Source organism: Rhyacophila brunnea, unplaced genomic scaffold, assembly GCF_057557595.1.
Source record: "Rhyacophila brunnea isolate RB1 unplaced genomic scaffold, BYU_Rbru_1.0 scaffold_13, whole genome shotgun sequence".
In the NCBI taxonomy this organism is placed as follows: Eukaryota; Metazoa; Arthropoda; class Insecta; order Trichoptera; family Rhyacophilidae; genus Rhyacophila; species Rhyacophila brunnea.
In genome coordinates this window covers 15,388,653-15,409,728 of record NW_028232785.1, presented here as the reverse complement: position 1 = coordinate 15,409,728, position 21,076 = coordinate 15,388,653, and the positions used below count along the sequence as shown (strand labels likewise).

The window sequence follows — 21,076 nt, the reverse complement described above, 5'->3', positions numbered from 1 at the left end:
TGAGAGAGTCGAATAACTTTTTTTTTTTTAAATATATATACCTAATACTCCTAACGTTGCAGACATACAGCATACTATGAGAAATAGAGCTCCCCGATTGGTTAGGAAGGCGTTGGTGACAAAACTCTATTCTTTGAAATATACGACATATTACACCAACAATGAACTTTGTCAACGATTTTCACATGGTTTAAATTGACTTTTAATACTCAACTATTTTTCGGTATATAGATTAATTCATTTAGAATCACTTGGCATATTTAACTAAAAAACGACAAAATTGCAATATGTGAGTTATGATTCTAAGCGACTCGAGTATTTATTAGCCATAAATATCAGATCAAAGAGATTGGAATTATTGGATCAGTTATTTAATACAGAAATTAATAAATAAATTGACGGAACAAAAAATAACTGTATTAAAACATTTATTTACAAGGTTTAGCTACCAGGTAATTACTAAACGGTTGCGGTTTGCATAAGGCTTGAAAACAAAAAATTACATAAAAACAGTTGCAAATCCATAAAGAAACATTACAAATAATAGTTAAATCGTAATATTTTGCCACTCCATGGCGTTGAATTTCCTGTGCGTGAAGCCCAATGATGTTTGAAAATCGAAGAGTGCTTTTCTCGGGAAGAAGCATGGCTTAGAGTCCGAACAGCCTTGTGTTCAAACTTGAATTCCACCACAAAGCCCCGACCTTCTCTTATATTGATTGGTCGATTCCGTCTGATTACCAAGTGGTGGTAGGCATACTTGAATTGAACAAGGTTCTGATTTATTTTTTACTATAATCATTTAAAAAAAAAAAGAAAAATAACAATTATGTTATAACCTTGTTACTGTTATTCATCTAGGGTTTATGGTTTCTTATTGAAAATCGCAATATAGCATCATATATTTTTTATTAATTTTAGATAGGTATATATTGAATATATATTTTTTTAAAACAACAGGCCACTAAACTTAATGACAGTAGTGTAGTTGATTCTCTTCGGACCGCATTTTTTTTGATTACACTTTTTTTTATAAATTCACAAACATATTAAAAATATAACATTTAGGAAACAGATTATTTTGCATTTTAATAGCAGACGTTTCGATTAGTTTTAACTAAACTTATATTTAAGTGAAAGTATTATAATGAAAATCAATTAAAACAGAAAAATAAATAATTATAAACACTTATAGTTAAGTCACATGAAATATAAACAATGTTACATTTCATGTGACATGTCTTCATCTTTTAACGCAACTTTAAATAAATACCGTTAATTAATTAATAAATAATTAATATTATTCGACACATCCTTGTTGATAATGAGTGTCAACCTTGCTTAAAACAATAACCGTTATAAAAATCAACCAATAAGAACTCTTCCCGCTTTTGGTAGATGATGCAATAATCTGTTATGTGGAAGGGGTTAGGACCAAATCACTATTTCCGCCCACGGAACATTACATTCCAAGATTAGAATCGATACAGGATGGATGTCTTCCGGTTTAACTTTAGATAACAGTTCTACGCCATTTTGATGTTCCCTTTTCGGATGGGGACAAGTTTACAAACAACAGATCCAGCCAAGCTGAAAATGCAGCCTTCAACTTAAAATAAAGCTAAATACAATTTAAAACCAATTAAACTCCATTTCACTGTACCAATCGAATATATCTTAACGTTGTATTTTTTTTATTTATTCTGTATCATTTCAAAATTTAAATGTTGAACGTAATTGTTTTGTATAATTGAATACCTTTTTTAACAATCTACGAAATGTTTTTAATTTATTGTTAAATATTCTATTTGTAAAATACACTTTATAAAGGCGCCCAAATATTATATTTTCATATTACAAACGAGGTTACAAATGGCATTTTATTAAAGTTAAGAGAGAAATGAGATGAGGCATTCCTTGCAGAAAGTTCAAGTTAACCGAAAGCCGAGTCAATACGCTTTGAGATTAAAAAGTACTATAATTCATGTTCTATCGATAAACTAGCTGGCATTTCATTTTAACTATATTAGATTGTTCATTACAATTTTAACTCATTTTATTTTATAATATCATTAACTTTGCGACAAATCCTAGTATAACACACTAGTGACAAATATAATTTAAAGGGATATACATTAAAAATTATACCACATACTCTTTTAAAACATCTTCATTGCTAGTAGTTGCATTAGGATTACTATAAAAAATTAAAAATGTTATAAGTAAGGCTGGCTAGGCTGTTTTCAGTTGTGATCGATGTAACAAATTGATAGCAAACAACAATATACCCTTTTGAGTAACAACAAACTGAACTGTTATTGTTTTTCACTCGAATGTCTAAATTTATGCCTTTTAAGATTACTGAGCTTCGTACATTTATATATGCAAAAATCGCATTAATGTGTCATTTTATGTTTTTTGAGATTAAAAATTCGCAGAAATCTTTTAAAACACACATCGCATTGATGTGGTTTTTCACCAGTATGTGTCATTTTATGGTTTTTGAGGTCAATTTTTCGCTGAAAAAATTTAAAACACACATCGCATTGATGTGGCTTTTTATTTTTATGTGTCATTTTGTGTTTTTTGAGATTACCATTCAGCAGAAATCTTTTAAAACACACATCGCATTGATGTGGTTTCTCGCCAGTATGTGTCATCTTGTGTGATCTAAGACTATCAATTCGCTGAAAAATTTTAAAACATACATCGCATTGATGTGGTTTTTCGCCAGTATGTGTCATTTTATGTATTTTAAGACTACAAATTTGCAGAAATCTTTTAAAACACACATCGCAGTGATGTGGTTTTTCGCCAGTGTGTGTCATTTTATGTTTTTTGAGATCACTCGTTTGTAGAAATCTTTTAAAACACACATCGCACTGATGAGGTTTTTCGCCAGTATGTGTTTTCTTGTGTATTCTAAGATTATCAATTCGCTGAAAACTTTTAAGACATACATCGCATTGATGTAGTTTTTCACCAATATATACCTTCTGAATACCACGCTTCGATATTTTATATGATCGATCATTGCATTCACTGTGTTTTTCGCCAGTATGTGTGTCATATGACTCAATTTGCTTAGACTTCATGCACGAATTGAAATGACTATTTAGATGATTTACAGAACCAAACACTCCACAACAATCATTGCAAATAAAGTTACGCGGAAAATATGTAACTCTTCTCAACATAATTCGAACTTCCTTTTGCACGTATAATTTCTCAACTTCATTTTTGATGTTTTGTTCATCTATTGTTATCTCTGAATGGTGTTTTGTCATATCTATGACGTAATTGGTTGCATGTGCTATTTTATTGTTGACCAGTTTATTGTCAACTGTATCTTTTCTCATGATGTCCAGTGGTTTACTGTAACGCACTGTGAAATACTGCTGAGTAGAGATCTGTAAAAAGCATAGAGTTGGTATTATCAATTCAATTATATTAAAATACATAAAACATGATTTTTTCCCTAATATCGGTTAGATAGGTACTTGTTGGCTTAACAATTAATTGTTTAAAAGTAAAAAAAAATGTGTAAAAATGATTAAATAGAGTAAGTTATCGTGTGTTACTTTTACTATTTAAAGTTCTGTCGAGCTTAAAAATAAACTTTATAATTGAACGTACCTGATCTGGCCTGTATTTTGAATAAGAGCAGCCTGGTTGAGGATTCTCGTTGATAATTAGGCTAATTGCGTTGTCAACAAATTCTTCTTTGATGACGACTGCCTCATTATCATTCTCAGACTTCAAATTGATCAGATCGTTTTCAAGCTTCTGCAAATAATATAATTATTAATGTAATAATATAATAAATGATATAAAATTCACGCAAGACATGAATTTTGCGCCAATTCGAGGGTAGTTTATCATATGTATGTAATGAGGCGGTTAATTGTTACAAGAAGTTATTCGTCTGAAATGTCAAGAAGTGCTATGTTTTAACAGCAATTCTTTTGGCTGTGTTAACTTTTAGAGCGATATTGACAATTTTTAACACTTTTAGACGGCATACTTTGTGTAACAATTATAATACCTACTTCAATATAAAAACATGATAAACTAGGTACCCTAGATAGGTGTCGATAGCAGCTTTGTGTATGAATTGATGCGCTGATTTATAAAATGTTAAAAATAGTTATGCTTTTGCGAATATTGGTGTCCTCCAAATTTATGTACGTTGTCGAATCATGGACCCTGACGGCAAGAGAGATGCGGTAGTGAGATGTAGTATAGGCGCTGAACGCTTCATGTCTCTTGGACGGAGCACAGGATGAAGCAGTCGATTATCCAAACATTACAGATAAACTAACAGCTCTCCACAATATGTCTGAGCCATCTTCAGGTTATATGGACATACTGTTCGGTGCGGACCGCATAACCTGGATGCTGGTGGTTTTGAGTAGTCTCCAGAGAAGGCAAAGGAGAAGACAGGGTCGGCGCACTGGAGCAATCAAGTGAATGAACTTACTGTGGACAGAATGGACAGATGAGAACGCTCAGAAGAGAAGCTCAGGGAGAGAAGATATGCTTAAAGTTGGTTCAATCAGCTGTTGGGCCCATCGGGCCGACCGAAATGGTCGCCACAATGTCCACTTATATTGCATTTAAAAAAATTGCAGCGTCTTATTGCGGACATGAAGATCTCTTCACATAGTTTCTTTGTCTGTAATGTTTTAACTTTGTATCTTATTTATATCATTAAATCTATTCTTTTTTGTCAAGTCTCCGTGCCCTTCTCTGCTATAGTACTTTTATTTTTATTATTAAATTGCGTCTTTCAGTAAACCCAGCCAAAGCCCACTTGGGTATCTACTCCTGAGACATACCTGGGCGTGGACAACTGCTGATGCTTCACATCCAACGTAATGTAGGGTCTCGTGATACGCTCGATTAAGACAAAGTGTGGTGCGAGGCGGGTTAGTTTGGAGGGTCCATGTTTGTGTTGGTCGCTCAGAAGACAACGGAATTTAAATGTGGTCACGATCTTCGGTCATGAGGTAACGACCAAGAGAAAGAGAGAGACACACACACAGTTATGTAGAATTTACAATCCCATTTTAAATTTTAAAGTCGACTTCAACAACTTGGTCGTGCATTTGTTTTAATAATTCAATCATATGAAACTCAATAATTGTTGATATTAAGTAGTACCTACTGTTATACAAGCATGTTTATTGCCTGGAATTAACACTGCAGCTAATAATGACAATCACATTTTTTAAGATTTCCTTATCAAACTTATTATATAAAAATTAATTTATCGGCTTCTGTCAAAAACTAACCTCAAAACTGCAATCAGCATCGTCGAAATTCTCTTGTTTTAGATCAATATTGTCGTCAGGAAAGTTTGAACATTCAATTGGCACATCATAAAAGCGTTGTCCTTCTGAATCGTATTTTTCCTCGCTTGGTTCGCGCTTTATATCCATTGTTAGTTAGTTAATAATAATGGAATATAATTGAATAACTATGCAACTCAACTCAGCGACTGAGTTGAAAGGTACACTTTGACAGCATAGCATGACGTCACACATTAAAAATGAGTGTTGCCATTTTTTTGTCAGGTCCATTCGGTAAAATACCTATCATGTAGGGACCTATCATGTCTGTTGCCAATAGGGTTTTTGGTTTTTCCTAAAATCCTAAAATCACTAGGCCGGGTTCTATTGAGGGACGCCTTCCGACCAAAAATGCCTATTTATCAAATCAATGGCTTTTTTCAACGATAGCAAGAAGAATGTGACCAGTGATATAAAAGCAAGTGAATACATAAAAAAGGGGTAAAAAAGACCAGCACAAAAGACCACAAGTCGAAAAAATACGATCTACATGTCTTCATACAACAAGAATAAAAGTGTGTTTATTATATCAAAGTCAAGGCCTGTTTTCACCTTATCCGACCAACTTTTTTCTTGGCTTGCCAAATTTTCTACAATTACCTACCAACAAAATTATAGTAGGTACTTTGCACCAATTTTACGGGACAGAAATATCGAAATTTTAATCCTTTTGGCGTGCCTACCTATTTTGTAATTGTTATACAAATACATTTTATCAATGTTCAAAATATTGTACTTATTTCGTTCGAGTATGTAAAGGTACCTCATAAAAATTATCTAACTGTCAAATCATATAGTAGGTACATACCTACCTACTATAATATTTTTATTCATTTCTGCGGGTCTATTCTGTAGACAAGGCTGCTTTCGGTCCGCTACGGCACCTACATAAGTTAGAAAAGTACCGAATTATTAACACTAACTTATAGTAACAATTACGATATTTTAGTTAGGTATAAATTGTTAGAATAAGTGCCATGTTTCAACAGCACCTCTCTTCCCTGTGATAATTTTTAGACCAAGATTGACAGTTCAGACGGTTAACTTATTGTATTTGTTACAATAAGTAGTGTTAATGATTCGACACTTTCCTATCCTATTTAGCTGCCGTAGCGGACCGAAAGCTGTCTTGTGAATAGAATAGACCCGCTGAGACCGCATGACTACCATAGCTAGAATTCGATGACAAAAAGAGGGCAACACTGGTCTATGGCAACTGTCAAACATGTCTGACAACGTTGTCCTGCTGTACGGAATAAAACGAATTAATTTAAGTCGAAAAATGGATATAAAGCAGGAACCAGAAGACAATGAATATAATATCGAAGAACGGCCGCGAAGTCCCGTCTGGCTTGACGTTCCGATAAAGCGATCAAACAGCTCTGACGCCATAGATTCTACGAACAAACATTTTTATGAAGCCGGTCAGGGATTTGAGGTTAGTTTTTCAATAAATATGTCAATGGTTATATCCAACAATTCTGTATAGAATGAGTCCGTATTTGAAATTTTGAAGACGGTTTGATATTCGAATCAAGCTGATACTGGTAAATATAGCAAAGGGTGGATGTAGGCTGTTGAGATCCGTCATAGAGTACACTAAACTTCGTATGTCAAAAATATTGGTTTTCATTGAACTAAAGGTACGATGTGTAAAAAGTGTTTGTTAGTTTTTTAAATTCAATTAAGCCTGTCTAATCCAAGCCAAAGTAAATAATAATCGAAAATATTCGTTTATCAATAAGACATCTAAAATTATGCCATTAAACCATATATTATTTTTATTTTAGATACCTAGGTATTTTATAAATGGAAGATTTTTTTTATCGATTATGTTTTGGTTTTTGAGGGCCTAATGAATTTTAAAAAACTACCAACACCAGAGTATGTCTTCTATAAGCTGGCGTGCGGTTCCCTCCTTCCCAGCCCGCTTCAGCATCCATCTCGTTACTGCCCAGTGAAAACTTGCAATAGTTGAACGCAATGGCACATTGCGTTTCGTGTGACGTGTACGCTAGTTTATAGAATACAGACTCTAGCTGTTATATGTATCCTTAATCAATGAAAACAAATAAATATAAATACCTAAATTATTATTATTTTTTGGTTTAGGGTTTAATTGAATTGTAAAAACTAACCACCACCATCTGCAAATTATTGTATTCTTAATTCAATGAAAATAAATAAGTATGACTTACAAAGTTTAGTGTGCTGAAAACATACGGATGTTTTGCGTTCAGACTTGACGATAATCTACGCATGCATTTCTTCATTTTTTACGTGATTACTCATCTTAATACCAATGGTCGATCTATTTCTCTGATATGGCAATATGCGATTTGCGTAAAATATCAAATTGAACTCAAATCTAATTATATACTAGCCAATGCTATAAATTATATACTTACATAGGTATTCGAGGCTTATAGCGCCATTTAGTAAACGTGCATGGATTTACTTGCAGCAATAGTGTGTATTTTAAACTATTGCAATAATATCTAACTCTTTACCCGTCAAAATGCTTTCTCGCCAATCTTATTCAGAGTAAACAAGACATTATATAGTATTATTTGACAGGTCGTGAAAATCGGTTAACCTCAAAATGAGTCTGCGCGTTCGTTTTTTTCCGGCATTTTCACCACTATTGTTCTACTACGCAGGCGCAAATTTGAACATTACCAACTGTCGTGTAAACATTCAGACGCTTACGAACATTTTTGATTCATGCATGCGACCTTACAACTTGCATGATGTAACGCGATGAACTTGTCACCTAAAGAAACCATAAATATACTTTCTTAACTGGCAACACCAAACTCATGCTGGCTGCAAATAATCAACGGCCGGAGCAGACAAGGTGGGGGGGACGTAGCGGCGGGGGGAGAACACGAGTGCGTGGGAGGCAACTTCCTTCTTCTGGTTCGAAACGTTCTACGGGGCGGACGCGCTCGTGCCGCGCAACGCGGTCGTGTTAGGAGCACACGCTTCAACAATGGATGGCATATTTCCATACCCGTGTCTAAGGGTACAGTGCTAGTGTCATCTTCACCCGGGAATACACCCCTTGGACTTGGAAATGGAAGGACGTTGAGGAGGGCTCGATGCATGTAAATATGTAATTATAAATTGTGTCTAGGTTAGTGTCATTTGCTGGTGACGGAGACGCTCCTGTGAGAACCCTGTTGGACGGGGGTACCTCAAAGGTTGAAGGAAACGTGCAAGCCTAACTCCAGACTCCTGGTGAGTCTGGGAATCCACGCCAAGGGAGTTGCTTCCCGGCGTGGGTTTAGCTGCTCCAAATAGCGGTCGGATCCACTCCCTTTGATAACAAATTAGTCATTTTTTCCTATATGTTACATTTGCGCCTCCAACGCGATTTGGACGGTGAAGTTGGTTTCATGTTTCCTGTGCCCTGCGAGAGTTTTTGTCACCAGCATTCAATCATATTATATGTTATATTTGTATGTATTTCTTCCGTAGTGCATTTTGTCTAGTTAGCCGAGCGATTCTGGAATGTTCTATAATTACGGAACATTTGTGGTTGGGTATACCAGAAGTGAGCGACTGCGCGCTTTCTTGAAAAAGATGCGGGGACTTCTGGTTGAACATTCACAATAGCAGGACGCACATTACTTGCGCTCTGCCATAGTAACTTAGTTAACTTTACTCAGTTTTAGTATTGATAATAGTAACATTAGTGTGGTTTTGAAAATGTTTCTGCATTGTGGAAATTAATTTTTATTTATTTGACACGATCAAATAAGTGACGACACGTGATTTTGTGAACGAGTGTGAAGTTTTTGAGGGAGCATATCCGCTTTCTACCCGCATGGATGGTTGGTTAGAATCCAACATCCGCCTCACATCCACGTTTATCTGTGCAATCCATGCACACTTATAACTTTTGCGTTAATCATTTAACGCGCTTTTGTATAATTAACATGTTGTGCCTTCCAATATACTGTTATAGAATTTATTGAAAAGCACATGTTCGTGGATATCGATCATCATAATCAAGTCAGGAAACTTGAGACTAATGGTGAAAGACGACGGAGAGGACGTTTTTATTTTCATTCCCTGCCATACACCCAGGAGGCACTCTAGGATTTTTCACGTTGGAGGAACGTGAAGTCGCTTCTGAAGGATGTTGGATAAGACGTAGAAGTCACGTGGCCTTCCAGTTCACGACGATGTTCGACGTTCTCAATCAAAGCTAAGTCTTCCTGCAATTACTTAAATGAATTCTCGTCTATAAAAAGATTAGCTTGAATGAAAACTTACAAGATAGTCAGACTATTGTTTCCATTTGGTCACATAGCATATCTTGTGCGTCCTCAAATAAATGGTAGAATTTATTTTGGTTCGATCCAAAAAACAATTTCAGTGGAAATCGAAATTTCGTAACAACTTTTTGTTACAAAATTCACGAGCGCTCACCTCTTGCCAGAAAAGGGCAGAAGTCACACCGACTCGCGTAGGATTTTTTCCTTTGCGCCGTGCCGTAATTAATTTCGAGTGTTTTAATATTTGTAGTGCGCGTCATTCCAGAATATTCGGTTAAGAATTGTGTGATGTCATTGTAGTTACGTCATGCTATGTTTAGTCATAGGTAGGATTAGAATAATTTTACAATGGAATTATTTCAGGATAATTATTATTGTATTTCTCTGTAAGTTGTGTGTAAGTTTTTTTTTCTTTTTCACAAAACTTCACAGTGCCGTACCGTGTTTTGTTATAATGCAAAATCATTCCGGAACATTCCGTTAAGAATATAGTGATCCAATTGTACTTACGTCTTAGTATAATTAAAATAATTTTAAAGTGAGATTATTTTAGGATATTCATTGTCGTATTTCTCTGTAAATTTTGTGCCAGTTTTTCACTCAGTTTCGATCAGTGTATACCTAGGTCGGTGGTTGTTCGTTGCGGCTTGGTGCATTTACGTTTTAGTATAGCAACAAATAATACTCATATTCCGTAAAAAGATATGTAATAACTAATACACAGCTAGCAATTAATTTATGGTGTGGATGTAGACATCCGCATCATTTTCCATTTAGTATATAAGACTTGGCTAGTTTTATGTTACTTTCTCGAAATGGTATGGTCAAACGTTAACGACGTCAAAAATTTTGTGGTTCCACGCGGAGGTTTGTTTGAGTTTCTCAAGGTGCCTTTTGGTACCTAAAACTTGAGCGCGGAATTACAGAGGTTGTCTGACAGTTTGTTCGGCCCGGAATTCGAGGCCAAGGTTTTCTGTTATATTGACGACGTGATAGTGGTATCTGAAGACTTTGATAGCCACATGAAGTTACTAGATCGCGTTTTTGAAAAGTTTAAACAATCAGGCATGACTATAAATTTCTCTAAATCAGAATTTTGCAGAAAAGAACTAAAATACCTAGGTTATGTAGTAAATGAGGAGGGATTACACTGTGATCCAGTGAAACTTGACAGCGTCAGGAACTTTCCCGTTCCCAAGAATTCTCGGGACGTGAAATCGTTTTTAGGACTGTGTTCATATTACAGGAGGTTTATAGACAACTTTGCCAAGGTAGCGAGTCCTTTGACAGGCTTGACAAGTGTGCGCAAGGGAGCTTCCGCGTTCACTTGGTCAGATGAGGCTCAGGCGTCGTTTGAGGCACTCAAACTCGCACTGACCTCAGCCCCAGTCTTGGCATGTCCTGATTTCGCTAGTCCATTCACTTTACATTGTGATGCTTCTAACCTAGGGCTAGGATCGGTCCTCACGCAGGAATTTTCTGATGGCGAGCACCCGATTGCATTTTACTCTCGCACCTTAACAAAGCCTCAACGCAACTACACGACCACTGAACTAGAACTACTAGCTATTTTGGACAGTATATTTCATTTTAGGAGATACCTAGAGGGAAATAAGTTTACGGTAATCACTGATCACGCCAGCTTAAAATGGTTAACGACGCTTGAAAGCCCACAGGGTAGGCTCGCTCGCTGGGCAGCGAGACTTTCACAATATGACTTCTCAATAAAACATCGTCCAGGAAGGCTTAACACCGTCCCTGATGTATTATCAAGAAATCCAGTCGTGATTTCATCTGTTAGTGCTAGCAACACTGCAGACCCACCGGACCTTTGGTTCGAGAACTTAGTCAATAACGTGAAGTCTCACCCAGAAAAATTCCCGAGATTCAAATTTGAGGGAGATAAATTACTCAGGTTCAAGGCAGGAGATCTGCCCCTTGATGACTCTAATTGGAAAGAGTGCGTCAAGGGCGCGGATAGAACAAAACTGATCTCAGAGTTTCATAGTGGAAACACTTCTGTGCATTTTGGCACATTCAAAACTTTCAAGCGCATTTCCTCACTGTTCTATTGGCCAGGGATTTACAGAGATGTGAAGTTATTCATTAAGGGTTGTGCTATATGCAAAGCATATAAACACACAACTAATGCACCGGCGGGACTTATGTCGAATCCGAAGGAAGTCGACCGCCCGATGCAATCATTGTCGATTGACTTGATAAGGCCTCTACCAAAATCGAAGGAGGGATACATGCATATTCTCTCAGTTGTCGACGTCTTTTCTAAATATGTGTGGTTACACCCACTTAGAAAAGCTACAGCAACACCTATCATAAAATTCATTGAACGGGAGATCTTTCTTAAACATGGAGTAAAATATAGTTTTAACTAAGATCTCTCCGTTGGTTTATGAATTAGGTGATCTGAATGGTAAGCCGTTAGGTCGATTTCATATAAAGGACATCGCCAAATATTAGTTAATAATTGTCTCGTCCAACATCATCGTTAGATGTATTACTTCATATTGTGCCTTGTCATATACATAAGTCTAGTATAATTTGACATAAGTCTTTCAACATAAGACTTTGTCGTTAAGTTAAGTACAGTGAAACCTTGGTCCAACTACATTGACCATTGCGTTCACAGGGAGAATCAAAGTAGTGGTTGTTTGTGTTGGAAGGAATTAGATAGGTGAGCAAATTTTCGCTCAAGTGAGGGTGCGGAATTGTGTGAGATTTCGATGAAAACGGAAATCTCACTAAATGCAGTTTTCATTTTTCATCTTTTGCTCCATGGTCACTATCACATTCCAAGGGAAGTAATGTGTTGAAGGGGTGTATTACTGCTCTCTGTTTGCTGCAGAGGACCAGTCTCATATATACAACTTGTGGTTTCGACTTGCGTCACTTTGTGCCTGCCTACGGTGTGCGCGAACATCACCAAAGTCACAGTGCGCAATTCAATCTCTTTCTTCTTACTTACGTAACTCGGGTCAATTCACCATGGATCGATTTAACATTTATGGTAATTGACAATGCGAGTCCCAAGTCCAATACTTCTCATTCAAGTTTACACTCGTCGCGAAACACAATGTTCAGGATGTGCAATTAATGATTACACATTCCCGTTAACTTGTCGCTGACTTTGTCCACTCGTCTTCTCGAGCCAGTCAAGTGTGCTAAAAGCAGACAGCCAGCAGCACAACTGGTGAGACCTTACATAAACAAGCATCGATTTGGTCTTCATTGTTTCAAAAAGACTTGTCTATTCCTCATTTCTAGCGTAACACAGATTTCACATGCAGGAAGCATGAAAATCTAGTAGTGTCACTAGGTACATCACTACTAACCACTAACAAATGCAAATTTGCACGTCGTTTCAGTGCAAGTAGTCCTTAATAATATTTCCAAGCGCACATCAAATGTTGCTAGGATATTATTCCACCTACTGAGAGAATCTTCTTGATGTCTCAAAGTCTGAATTAATTTTACTTACATGTTTATTTACTTAAGTTTTTGTGTGTGTTGTCCCATAGGCATAAACATCCATAAATTAAGTAAAGTGCGTTTTGATCGCACCATTGTAAGTAACATACTAACGGAACCGTTATCGTGTCATAACACATAAGGTCTCCATGTTAGCCGTCTGTGCATTTTCACGGGCACTTCACATGGTAGGTGGATGTGAACCCCTTTTCCACAGTCAATCTTCTTCCCTGATATGTCATATGTGTCTAGTTTGACCACCCCGTTCCTTGCAGAGTTCTGTGGTTGCACTCCCAACTGCCTCGGATCACCTATGATTCCCAGACAACGGACGTCGCTCTGCGTCTAATCCTGGAAAATTGCATTTGTTCAAGTTGCCTTGTAAGCTCCAAGCAATGTATATCCGTGCCCACGAACTCCAAGGGAGGACATTCATGCTCTTCTTCGTCATTTGGCGAAAGGGGTGATGGTCATACCACAGATTCCTCTGTGTTTGACACATGCTAGATGTACACATCTAGCGGTCTTTGTTTACATACTGTATTGTCACTTCAATATAAGTATAGTGAACGAAGTACTCGTACGATCATATTGTACAGCGATAGCATATAACCTATCCTTCGCACTAAGTACACATGTCTGTACCGAATTCGAACAACAGTTTCCTCTGCGTTCGACACAAGCTGGATGGTAACATCAAGCGCCTTCTATGTACTGTGTTGTCATTTCGATAATAAGTATAGTTAAATAAGTGTTCAAACTTTCATGTTTTACATGATAGCACCAAAGCTGTCTCGTCTCTTGGAACATCAGTAAAGGAATGACACGAATGGTTGTCTTGCAACTTACAAAGTTATGTACCCCTCCAAGGTACACGGCATTCATTATGTTTCACTGAGAGACACCCGCAATATGGCGTTCTGCATCGTATCGATGAAGGATCTACCTTACCGGGATTTAGTTATTATTAAATAGGGTAACATGTGCCGTCCCCTTAGTATTTAACAATATAATTTAGATTTACTATAATTTAGCATTTAACAATGTAGTTAAAATGCAACTGCAAACGTACCATCATCACCTGATCATGGTACTTACAAAAATAATGTAGCAGTCTCTGCCACACAAACTATGGTTAAAATCCATATTTATGTCTTAACAAGTACACTTGAATCACAAGATGATCATACTTGCTAGTAATTTATAAGCAAAATGTAAATTCTTTCAATATGGAAAGAGCACAAATATGTCTGTTCAAAGACATCCATACCTGATGGGAATACCATAGAAAAACTGTACTCACTATGTGAAAATTATTGTGCGGTATGCACGATGAAAATGTATAAGATTCTATTTTTTATAAAAAAATGAATTCTCATATTATTGTTAAGAAATACTATAGTTGCGTTTCTACGTAACAAGATAAGCCTAACTAATGTAAGAAATGTTGTTTGTTTTGCATACAAAAGTTTGTTATCAATTTCAGAATTGCTGTATTCAACATAATGTTACATCTGGACGATGATTTCGTGTGCTAGCAGTAACGTAGAGATCCACAGGGGATAGACAGCAAGTAATGAGCACCATTGCGGCCATGAAATACGCTTGAACTCCTGCTGGTCTGAGACGTGCTGCGTCACAGCCTGTGCTGTGAATACCAGATGAAAGTTAAGTTGACCTCTTTGTAATGTTTCCCAACTATTGTAAACGTAGAGCTTGCATGTAAGTCATGCATATGGAATTTACGACACAACTCCGTAGAAAGAGTGTGTCTCTTCCAACAATGTAACCTTGATGTTGCGAACACGCAACGAGATCTGTACCAGAGATGTACACCCGATCTCACGATACAGATGAAATCGCTATGAAGGACACTAAGATGTTGTAAACTTGTAAATATAGCTTAATTAAAGCATTTAGTATAAGAGATTGGCAGCTGTGAGAAAAACAACTGCGAGGTCTAGTCTCACTTGCTCTGTTTGTTTGGTCAATTCTCTAATTACACACCGGACTCTGTGTTGTGAGTCGTGTAATTGGGAGAGGGTCAATCCAGCTGGGAAAAGCAGTGTGTCCTGGCGCTGTGATATGACTGTTGATAGGAAGGTACTGGAAAAGTCCGTTCTATCAAATTTTTAGGGTGCGCGACCAAGCAAACTCAAGTGGGGACCTCAAGAACCAACTCTTACTAGCTTAATAATTCATATTGTCCAATACATATGAACGCTTGTGGTTACTTATTCCGCATAAGCTGGAAGCATTTAGAATTAATAATTTTCGGAAATAACGACTCGGCATAAAGACCGGTCATCAAGATGTGTAACTCAACACGTCACAAAATTTAACATTAGAGGCAGATGCAAGTTTGGAGTTGAGCTGTAGCGTTGTGGACCTGGATAGTCTCTGATTAAATTCGTGCTAGACTCATGGGATCACGCACGCAGGAGTCGTGCTCGCCTTTAGGTTAAGGTCCCCTTTAGTTATAAGCAGCGTCCGCGAGGAGAGCGTGACGATGATCCATGAAGGACTCCCAGAGCCCTCCAGTGGGGTCCGTGAATGGCCGGGGTGGAGTACCAAGTAAACTAGATGTTAAATGAGACGATCCTTGGGAGAGTCATGCGTGCTGTGCGGCTCTGTTGACGCAAGAACACAGAGAGCGGGCGCCGGCGCAGGAACCTCCCGATGATATACAGATGGCAAGAGCCGTTGTATGCACTAGAGTAGTCACGAAGAATGAGCCTTGGTCATCCTCGGCATCCCTGCGGGATGGCGCTGGCGAAGTTTATAGGTTATAGATTCATGATCAACATAAACTTCTGCGCGCCCAAACAGAAATTTATTATTTTAATGGTAGTTCAATAAGCCAACGTGGCAATGAATGGTATTTTCTTGTATCATAAATTCATTTTCAGAGAGAGGTCCGGGCCCGCTTCACGCGGTTCCCCTTCAAGCTGCATCACTTGTGCATATGTCTTTCAGAATACCACACTTATCGTCACCGCTTAATTGCCACGATAAGCATCCGATGGTCTAGTAAACCATCTATTTTCAGATTCAGATAGTAAACAAGATGAGCTTGGAGAAGCTCACGTCACGACATCGTACGTTGGTCACTCCAGAAGCAATTTAGACGTCAACATGAGGGAGCCCGAAATGGCATACCTCAGACGCGGAAGAAGGAGCGCTGAGAATTAGGTTCTCAAGCGCTGAGAATAAGTTGCATTAGCAATCGGTTTGCTTTGAGCTGTGGGAGGAAGCAGCGGCAAACTCAAAAAGTACCAGTTCAAGAAGGATAGACTCCTTTTAGAATGGGAAACTGAAGCTACATCTAGGTCTGGCATCGGTCAGGATACCATAGAAGTGGAGGTGGTCTGAAGAGCCCCACCACACTAGATAGTCGTAAGCGTGCCTAGACAGCACCGATAAACCTATCATTCCTGCCCTTGCGACATGCTTACATGCAAGGCCCGCGTGGGGAGACAGAGGTCCAACTGTCTGTCAATTAGGAAACAAATTCTCAATGGAGAAGATTGTAAGAAATGTAATCAGCCAAGTAGCCGACGGCCTCATCAAGGATGAGTTCCGTCAAAAACTGTAATTTGATTACCGAACAATAGTCATATTGTTGACAGATACTTTAATTTGTAAAATTTGTACTGTGCAAAACTATATTTCTTAAAAAGGCCTCTATGTGATGCAAGGTAACCCCCCCAGAAGGATGGATGAAGGGAGCAAGGAGCGACGAGGAGACGTTGGCGCGCATTTCACCAGCACACAAGAGGGTCTGCGCTGGATCGCCGTCAGCAGCTCCGCCGTCAGCAGTTTCTCACCTGCCCCGACCGTCCCACCTGACTGCACCAACTTCTCATCACCAAGAAGCGGAGAACGCCCCTGGCAGGAAATTGACACCCATGACTCAATTTCTTCCTGACCAAGCGGGTGATGTAACGCGATGAACTTGTCACCTAAAGAAACCATAAATATACTTTCTTAACTGGCAACACCAAACTCATGCTGGCTGCAAATAATCAACGGCCGGAGCAGACAAGGTGGGGGGGACGTAGCGGCGGGGGGAGAACACGAGTGCGTGGGAGGCAACTTCCTTCTTCTGGTTCGAAACGTTCTACGGGGCGGACGCGCTCGTGCCGCGCAACGCGGTCGTGTTAGGAGCACACGCTTCAACAATGGATGGCATATTTCCATACCCGTGTCGAAGGGTAAAGTGCTAGTGTCATCTTCACCCGGGAATACACCCCTTGGACTTGGAAATGGAAGGACGTTGAGGAGGGCTCGATGCATGTAAATATGTAATTATAAATTGTGTCTAGGTTAGTGCCATTTGCTGGTGACGGAGACGCTCCTGTGAGAACCTCCGTCCCACTTCTTTTATATATAAACTTTTGTAAACCTTCGCTGAAATAATCTCTCATTAAATGTAACCGCATTTCAGCGATATACTTTGAAACCTCTTTCACTTATCAACCTAGAGTCCCAGTAAACACATGGTCTTTTGCAGCTGTTTCCCTCCCAAAGAAAAGCTAGCTGGCGTCCAACCCTGTTGGACGGGGGTACCTCAAAGGTTGAAGGAAGCGTGCAAGCCTAACTCCAGACTCCTGGTGAGTCTGGGAATCCACGCCAAGGGAGTTGCTTCCCGGCGTGGGTTTAGCTGCTCCAAATAGCGGTCGGATCCACTCCTTTTGATAAGAAATTCTCATGTTCTACACCAGAAGGTGGCAAAGTTAGGTGGACGAGAGAGCGAGGTCGGAACGAGCGGCTCCAGAAGTATAAGTCTGATGTAGGTAAAGCTCATGTTACATTCATGTGACAAATCTTTCCTACCTTATGTAAGTATCAGATAGCTATGTAGTCGTTGCATTGTTAAATAACATTAGAAGAACTTTCAGTTTCCTATATGTTACAATGATAATACGTGTTTACATGTACATTGTATTGTTGTGGCCGCGATAATACGTATTGTCAGAAGTACATATAATATGCATGTGTAAATGGGGTATTATTTTGGCAATACCTGCAATTAGAAACATGCATGTAAATAATTTATTAAATCTGCGAAACTGCAATTAATAAATTGTTTAAATTAGTAATAACTTTTAAAGAGTGATATCATATTTATATAATATCTCATAAGTTAACTCCATTAATTTCGAATACGTTACCATTGTTCCCAGAATGCACGATTTTACACCTCTTGAGTGTAGTATTTTTATTGTTTATAAGCACTAATGATCTAGTATTAAATTTTAATGATTTATTTTAATATTATGCTTATCAAATGTATTATTATTATTAATACGATAGGGGGTGTTTTACCAACACTTGAACTCTTCATAAATTGTTTGTTATTTTTTTTATTGTGACCCTTGACTTGATAGGTAGGTAATTGAGTTTTTACCTACTTTATTGTATTGATTTATTATATAAGTAAGAATTGTAAATAGTGTTCGTTGACAGTGTGTGTTTGCCTTTGGTGAGTATACACAGCGCCTGGAAATGTCGAAAGGCGAAACCTGGGTCGCAAAAAACGACTCAAATGGTACAACACTTAAATCCATTTGAATATAAATTGAAATTCCATCAAGTACTTTCGGCCGATAGTATTATCATCATCATCAGCCAGGGTCAATCCACTGCCTGGATGTGGATGAAGGCCTCCCCAAGCTTCTTCCAACTCTCTCGGTCCTGTGTCATTCGCTGCCACGTATTTCCGCATAACTTAACCAGTTCGTCAATCCAGCGGTTTTTAGGGCGACCCTGTAGCCGTTTCGTGCCCCTTGGATACCACTGGATGACGACATTTGTCCAGCGGCCGTCCTTCCGTGCCCCGCCCATCTCTATTTCAGCTGTTTGGCAACGTCTATTACATCGCGTACCCCTGTCTGCTTCCTAACCCATTCGTTTCTCTTACGGTCCTTTCGCGTGATGCCAACATACACCTCTCCATGCCTCGTTGTGCGACTCTAAGGCTTTGGACATCTCTCTTATTGAGGGTCCACGTCTCGCAGCCATACGTGAGTACGGGTAGCACACATGTGTCGAACACCCTACGCTTAAGACACAATGCTAGGTCGCTCTTGAAGATACTATTCAGACGTCCGAAAGCACTCCATCCTAGCTTTGTTCTTTGAGCAATTTCATCGTGCATGCTTCCGTCTATGGACACCCGCTGTCCGAGATAGACGTAGCGGCTGACTTGCTCGACTTGGGTGCCATTAATACAGATAATCGCAGGGTCCGAAAAACAGTTCCTCATCACTTTTGTCTTTGAGACGTTTATCTTTAGGCCAACCGTTTGACTGACATCCGCGAGTTCTTGCATTCTACCTTGGAAGTCTTTCGGGTCTTGTGAAAGTATAACAATATCATCTGCAAAGCGCAGGTGACTGAGGTGCGCCCCATTAATTGGAACACCTTTTTCCTCACAATCAAGTCTTCTAAATAAGTCCTCAAGAGTAGCGGTGAATAGTTTAGGTGAAATGGTATCACCTTGCCGGACACCTTTGTTAATGGGGAATTTACACGACCGTTTGTGGAGTTTCACGCATGCTGTGGCATCACTGTATATACTGTTCAATATGTTTATGTAGCGTCTGGAAATTCCTTGGTTGCTAAGGGCGTCTATAATAGAAGATTTTTTTATTGAATCAAATGCCTTCTCATAATCAATGAAACCAAGGTATAGTGGCAGTCTGTATTCTTGATACCTTTCTATAACTTCTTTGACGACTTGGATGTGGTCCATCGCCTCTTTTGAACCCAGCTTGCTATCTCGGTTGATTCTCATCTAGAGCAGTTTCTAGGCGGTTGGAGAGTATTTTTGTAAAGACTTTGTACAGAATTGGCAATAAGCTGATTGACCGATAATTTTTCAGGTCTTCTTGATTTTCCTTTTTATGGAGAATGATGATCGAGGCACTTTTCCACGTCTCTGGGACATTTTCTTCGCGCAGGCAGGTTGTGAACAGCCGTGCTAGCACTTCGTTCACGGTCTGTCCGGCTCTCTTGTGAATGTCGATCGCAAGCCCATCTTCTCCTGGAGCTTTTCCATTTTTCATGTCTCTTATTGCATGCTCTATCTCGTAGGTAGTGACTTCAATAAGACAGTTTTCATCATCATCCATCCTCAGATGGTTTGAACTAGTCGCATTTTTTTCCATTTTTGTCATTATAGAGCGAACTGTAGAATTCCACCACTCTGTTCAATAAACTATTCCAGTTTCGCAAATCAGTAGTGCCGTCTTCCGCGTCTAGTCCTTTTTTTGCCTTCTCCCTATAACCAATCGTTGTTTGTTTTTATTCAGACTTCTCCCTGCTTCCACAGTAGCCTGTATCAGCGTCATAAAAATTCTACGGAGGTCTTCACGTATGTTTTTACGGAGAGTTTTGCAAAGAGTAGAGTATTCGGGTCGTTTGATTTTGAATATGACTTTGTTTCCCTTCGCTGTTTCATTAGATTTAACGTATTGGTTGAAAGCTTTTTTGGGGGTGCGGGCTCTGATGCAACTTTGTCTGGTTGTTTTGCAGATTTTAGTATTACGCGCGTTATGCTTTCTGCATTCAAGAGGGAGACAGAATCATTTTAAGCCTGGAAAGATGTAAGTCTATTTGTCAGTTCGGTCTGAAATTCGGCTTTGCTTCTCAAGTGTATAATACCCTTGGACTTATTCAGCAGTTTGGATCTTTCGAGTTTATAATGTTATTAAATTTATTAATTATTATAATGAGTTCTAAATACCTTCAGACTATTCTAAATGATAATATACATTATATCAAAATATGGTATGTCTAATACTAGTACCCTAGTAATACTAGTAATTGTAAATTTTGTAGAATTTTCGTGCTTTTTCAATAAACAGAATTAAAACACAAACACATTATTTCTTTGTGTGGCATTGCAACGCATGCCAGGTACTCGCTGGTTAGAAATTACCTATGTATACA

The 21,076-nt window shown here is 38.5% G+C and overlaps 1 long non-coding RNA gene across 1 annotated transcript; it reads right to left on the bottom strand.

Annotated features, from left to right (window-relative positions):
- Nucleotides 1-1,705: 1,705 nt before the first annotated feature.
- On the bottom strand, nt 1,706-5,529 carry LOC147076631 (uncharacterized). Its single transcript, XR_015069343.1, has 3 exons — nt 5,295-5,529; nt 3,637-3,786; nt 1,706-3,410 (listed from the first exon to the last, which is right to left on the bottom strand). It is a non-coding gene; the product is annotated as an uncharacterized LOC147076631 (long non-coding RNA).
- Nucleotides 5,530-21,076: the final 15,547 nt, after the last annotated feature.